Source organism: Salvelinus sp. IW2-2015, unplaced genomic scaffold (assembly GCF_002910315.2).
Source record: "Salvelinus sp. IW2-2015 unplaced genomic scaffold, ASM291031v2 Un_scaffold5713, whole genome shotgun sequence".
Taxonomy (NCBI): domain Eukaryota; kingdom Metazoa; phylum Chordata; class Actinopteri; order Salmoniformes; family Salmonidae; genus Salvelinus; species Salvelinus sp. IW2-2015.
In genome coordinates, this window is record NW_019946978.1 from 17045 (window position 1) to 22988 (window position 5944).

A 5944-nucleotide genomic window follows, 5' to 3' on the forward strand; every position below is an offset into this window, starting at 1 on the left:
CAGGTGAACACCAGCCAGGTGAATACCAGCCAGCTGAATACCAGCCAGGTGAACACCCAGCCAGCGTGAATACCAGCCAGCTGAATACCAGCCAGGTGAAACACGCAGCAAGGTGAATACCACAGCAGCTGAATACCAGCCAGGTGAACACCAGCCAGTGAATACCAGCCAGGTGAATACCAGCCAGGTGAACACCAGCCAGGTGAACACCAGCCAGCTGAATACCAGCCAGGTGAACACCGCCAGGTGAATACCAGCCAGGTGAATACCAGCCAGGTGAACACAGCCAGCTGAATACCAGTCAGGTGATACCAGTCAGTGAACACCAGCCAGGTGACACCAGCCAGGTGAATACAGCCAGCTGAACACCGAAGCCCAGGTGAACACCAGCCAGGTGAATATCAGCCAGGTGAACACCAGCCAGGTGAACACAGCCAGGTGAATACCAGTCAGGTGAATACCAGTCAGGTGAACACCAGCCAGGTGAACACCAGCCAGGTGAATACCAGCCAGCTGAACACCAGCCAGGTGAACACCAGCCAGGTGAATATCAGCCAGGTGAACACCAGCCAGGTGAACACCAGCCAGGTGAATACCAGCCAGGTGAATACCAGCCAGGTGAACACCAGCCAGGTGAACAACCACAGCTGAATACCAGCCAGGTGAACACCAGCCAGGCTGAATACCAGCCAGGTGAACACCAGCCAGGTGAACACCAGCCAGGTCGCAGGTGAACCCAGCCAGGTGAACACCAGCCAGGTCCAGGTGAACACCAGCCAGCTGAATACCAGCCAGGTGAACACCAGCAGCTGAATACCAGCCAAGTGAACACCAGCCAGGTGAACCCAGCCAGGTGAATACAGCCAGGTGAATACCAGCCAGGTGACCACCGGTGCCCCCAGGTGAACAGCAACCAGGTGAACACCAGCCAGGTGAACACCAGCCAGCTCAATACCAGCCAGGTGAATACCAGCCAGCTGTGTACCAGCTAGGTGAACACCAGCCAGCTGAACACCAGCCAGGTGAAACCAGCCAGGTCAGGTGAACACCAGCAGGTGAACACCAGCCAGGTCCAGGTGAACACCAGCCAGGTGAATACCAGTCAGGTGAACACCAGCCAGGTCCAAGTGAACACCAGCCGGTGAATACCAGACAGGTGAACACCAGCCAGGTCCAGGTGAATACCAGCCAGGTGAATACCAGCCAGGTGAACACCGCCAGGTGAACACCAGCCAGGTGAATACCAGCCAGGTGAATACCAGCCAGGTGAACACCAGCCAGGTGAATACAACACTTTGCTTTGAAGTGACCGAACAGGTTTTAATCTGTAAAAGAGACAGAGGAGGAAAAAGAGGAACAGTGAAACAAGCGAAAGTATTTCTCTCTGTCAAAGAACTATATATCTTATGTGAGGTTTTACAAATATTTTAGGTATGTTGGTACTGTGTGTCTGAGTGAGTGTTATTGGGTGGTGTGATCTCAGTCTATCTTTTCATCAACTATCTTTGGCTTTCATGTTAATCTTTGCACACATTTCTAACAATGAAGTTCATAGACAACCAATTCCAACTTCAGACCATGCCCACCGACTGCATCTCTACCCTGGACGGTTCTGACTTAGAATATGTGGACAACTACAAATACCTAGGTGTCTGGCTAGACTGTTAACTCTCCTTACAGACTCATATTAAACATCTCCAATCCAAAATCAAATCTAGAATCGGCTTCCAATTTCGCAACAAAGCCTCCTTCACTCACGCCGCCAAACTTACCCTTGTAAAACTGACTATCCTACCGATCCTCAACTTTGGCGATGTCATCTACAAAATAGCTTCCAATACTCTACTCAGCAAACTGGATGCAGTCTATCACAGTGCCATCCGTTTTGTTACCAAATGCCTTATACCACCCACCACTGCGACCTGTATGCTCTAGTCGGCTGGCCCTCGCTACATATTCATCGCCAGACCCACTGGCTCCAGGTCATCTATACGTCTATGCTAGGTAAAGCTCCGCCTTATCTCAGCTCACTGGTCACCATAGCAACTTCCACCCATAGCACACGCTCCAGCAGGTATATCTCACTGGTCATCCCCAAAGCCAACACCTCCTTTGGCCGCCTTTCCTTCCAGTTCTCTGCTGCCAATGACTGGAACGAATTGCAAAAATTGCTGAAGCCCGAGACTTATATTTCCCTCACTACACATTAAACATCAGCTATCTGAGCAGCTACCAATTGCTGCAGCTGTACATAGTCATCTGTAAATAGCCCACCAATCTACCTACCTCATCCCATATTGTTTTATTTTATGCTCTTTTGCACACCAGTATCACTACTTGCACATCATCATCTGCTCATCTATCACTCCAGTGTTAATCTGCTAAAGTGTAATTACTTCGCTACTATGGCCTATTTATTGCCTTACCTCCTCACGCCATTTGCACACACTGTATATGGACTTTCTTTTTTTCTATTGTGTTATTGACTGTACGCTTGTTTTATTCCATGTGTAACTCTGTGTTGTTGTTTGTGTCGCACTGCTTTGCTTTATCTTGGCCAGGTCGCAGTTGTAAATGAGAACTTGTTCTCAACTAGCTTACCTGGTTAAATAAATAAATAAATAAATATAAAAGGCCAATTTTGAATATCTTTTATTGCTTCTACAGGTTACTGCAATGACATTTCTCCACCACTTGGGGCAGTGCTGGCTCTTTCTTGTCTTGTCTCCATGGCCCAAACTGAGAAAAGTGAGCAGTCAAAATAGTATCCTTATTTAACACAATTTTCTCTCCTCGTGTATTTGTCTTTGCTGGATGGGAGGATGGACATTCCTAAGAGCAATAAGTGTCTCCCCCTTCTCCTCTTCTATCCCCCTCTCCCTCCAGCCACTCCGCGGGGCTCCAGCAGGCCCTGACGAGAGCTCTGTTCCTCAGCTACAGCTCAGACGGAGAATCCCTCACCACCGAGCAGCTCCGCAGCCTCCTCTCCAATGAGTTCAGCCAGGTCCAGGTGTGTGAGTGTGCGCTTGTGTGTGTGTACTGAACTGAAAGGGCAGAATCCTAAACTGAGTCTCTCTCTATCTCTGTCTCTCTCTCTGTGTGTCTCTCTCTCTGTCTCTCTCTCTCTCTCTCTGTAGGCGCTGAATGAACAGCTGCTGGAGGAGTTCATTGTGGCTTATGATGGAAATGGAGATCACAAGCTCGATATGATGGAGTTTGCAGATCTGGTCAAATTCATCACCAAAGACGGCCACTAGACAACACTGGAAATATATATTAATCCTGGGCTTATGATGGGCCTAACAATATCTGACACATAGAAAATGTAACATAGATCACAAAACCTGAAACATACACACATTCCTGATGAATAAATCTGTCTACTGCTTGTAGTCATTTAAACTCACATCCCACTTTACTTCAAGTGAATAACTAATTCTATAACAACGAAGTATGAGATATGCCTCTTGTATCCATGTAGGATTACTTACAGATGAGTAGTGGCTTACTTGAAGTGCCTACAGTGCAGAATACTAGGAGGCTGGCGAGGGGAGGATGGCTCATAACAAGGAAACCACGTGTTTGATGTATTTGATACCATACCACTGATTCCGTTCCAGCCATAACTATGAGCCCGTCCTCCCCAATTAAGGTGCCACCAGCCACCTGTGCGATAGCATCAGTATGCTATTCCAAGCAAAACACCACAGTTCCCTGAACAGCTGTGCCCCCTGTTTTCTGTCGTCAGCACATCTGTATGTCAAACACACACACACACACACACACACACACACACACAGAGAGGTGATCTATCTTTTTCAGACAGGAGGACTTCCTCAGGGTGTGTGTGTGTGTGTCTTACTCTGACTAGAAAAACATTATTGGTTCTCCACAAAGATGTAGCCCTTTCCTGCAGTTAAATGACCTAGTGGCCTCATGGGTGGAATGTTATTCATATTTTTCATCATTTCGTAATTAATTAACAAAATCTGGTGTTTCTATGTCAAACAGTTTTGTTATATTTCAGTCTTCTGTGATGTATATAAAGTGTAATATTGGGATGCAAACTCAAAATGGAATACATTTGAACTCTATACCTGACATGGTACAGGGTCTTCTTTTTAAGCCCATAACCATGTGTGTGAGGTATATACTTTTGTTTCACAGTAGATGTGTTTAAGACTACATAGAAACACTCTGTGTGACCCTGATTTATCCCACTGCAGTAACAACTGCTTTAGATCCTCTGTGTCTGTCAGCTCTCACAGCAGCCAAGTCAGAATATGTTGTTCATCCATGTTTCTCAAAGGTCAAATGTTGAAGTTCTTCCAAATGTCAAATTTCGATGTGTTTAAGGTTAAGTTTAGACATTAACTCAGAGTTTTTAAGGTTAGGGTTATGTTAAGGCATTAACTCCACATTCTTAAAGATAGGCATTAATGCATGGTTAAGGTATTAACTCTGAATGGTTAAGGTTAGGCATTAATGAATGGTTAAGGTATTAACTCTGAATGGTTAAGGTTAGGCATTAATGAATGGTTAAGGTAAGGGTTAAGGTTAGGCATTAATGAATGGTTAAGGTATTAACTCTGAATGGTTAAGGTAAGGGTTAAGGTTTGGTATAGGGTTAGGGTTATAGTATAGGCTTAAAACAACAATTGTAAATAACTTTCTATCGCTGGATTCAAACTTGCAACCTTTTCAAATAGAGGCAGATGCTACACAACGTCCTAGCAAACCTGAAACCTATTTGAAGGTAAAAGCGCTCACTGTTGCCCCTGGTGTCCAGTTTCCACGTCATCTCCCGATGTCCTCAGACATGGATGGACGTTGAATACTGACTTGTATCACGKGTGACCTGGCTGTTAAATCCACCACCTGTTTGTCTGAGCAGATAAGAGAATTCAGTGGGATTCGGTATATAACTCCTTTACCAGACCAGGCCTCGGAGAGGGAAGAGGCTACTGGAGTCTATAGTAGAACTGGCTCTAGAAGGAAATCTATCTACTATCTATTGTTGAACAAAATGTTGCAGTTTAATGATCATCATAATCATCACACATCCATTATCTTTCAGGGGGGTGATGGGTAATAAAATATGAATCAGCAGAAAGAACATYCACACTGATTTGTTCTGCCAATAAAGTGGTGGTTTMATTCAAGTCACCGTGGTTTACAAGGTTTCCACTGTTTCCTGGTCTCTGTCAGTYTACTAACTACATTTCACAATGTCTCTCCTCTCCCTGTTGGCCACTAGAGACGGAGGTGTCTGTCTGTCAAACAGAATTCCTGTACACCATTAGAGGAGAGGAGAGGACAGGAGAGGAGTAGAGGAAAAACAGGACAGTCAGACCTGGGACATAAAGCCCTGAAGGCATACTGTGTAGGTACAATATTAGTAAGAAAGAGAGAGAGACAGACATAGAGACAGAGAGAGAGAGAGAAAGACATAGAGACATAGAGAGAGAGCGAGAGAGACAGAGAGAGAGAGGGAGCGAGAGACAGACAGACATAGAGAGAAAGAGAGACAGCGAGAGAGAGAGAGAGAGAGAGACAGACATAGAGACATAGGGAGAGACAGGCATAGAGACAGACAGACAGACATAGAGACACAGTGTCACGACTTCCGCCGCAGTTGTTCCCTCTCCTTGTTCGGGCGGTGTTCAGCGGTCGACGTCACCGACCTTCTAGGCATCGCTGATCCATTTTTCATTTTCCATTGGTTTTGTCTTGTCTTCCATCACACCTGGTTCCAATCCCATCAATTACATGTTGTGTATTTAACCCTCTGTTTCCCCCCATGCCCTTGTCGCTGATTGTTTATTGTAAGTGTTTGTGTACGTCTGTACTGGTGTGCGTCGGGTTATGTTACCCATTGATTTGTATTATTAGGTTTTCCGGTGGGTTTTTTGTAAGGTGACCAGATTTCTGAAATGAAAACCAG

The 5944-nt window shown here is 45.6% G+C and overlaps 1 long non-coding RNA gene across 2 annotated transcripts; it reads left to right on the forward strand.

Annotated features, from left to right (window-relative positions):
• The first annotated feature begins 2629 nt into the window (after nt 1–2629).
• Nucleotides 2630–5183, forward strand: LOC112078461 (uncharacterized). 2 transcript variants are annotated; one of them, XR_011478687.1, is made up of 4 exons: nt 2630–2748; nt 2887–3010; nt 3138–4452; nt 4499–5183. It is a non-coding gene; the product is annotated as an uncharacterized lncRNA (long non-coding RNA). The 2 variants fall into 2 exon arrangements; XR_002895686.2 differs by having other exon boundaries at nt 3138–5183.
• The last annotated feature ends 761 nt before the right edge of the window (nt 5184–5944 follow it).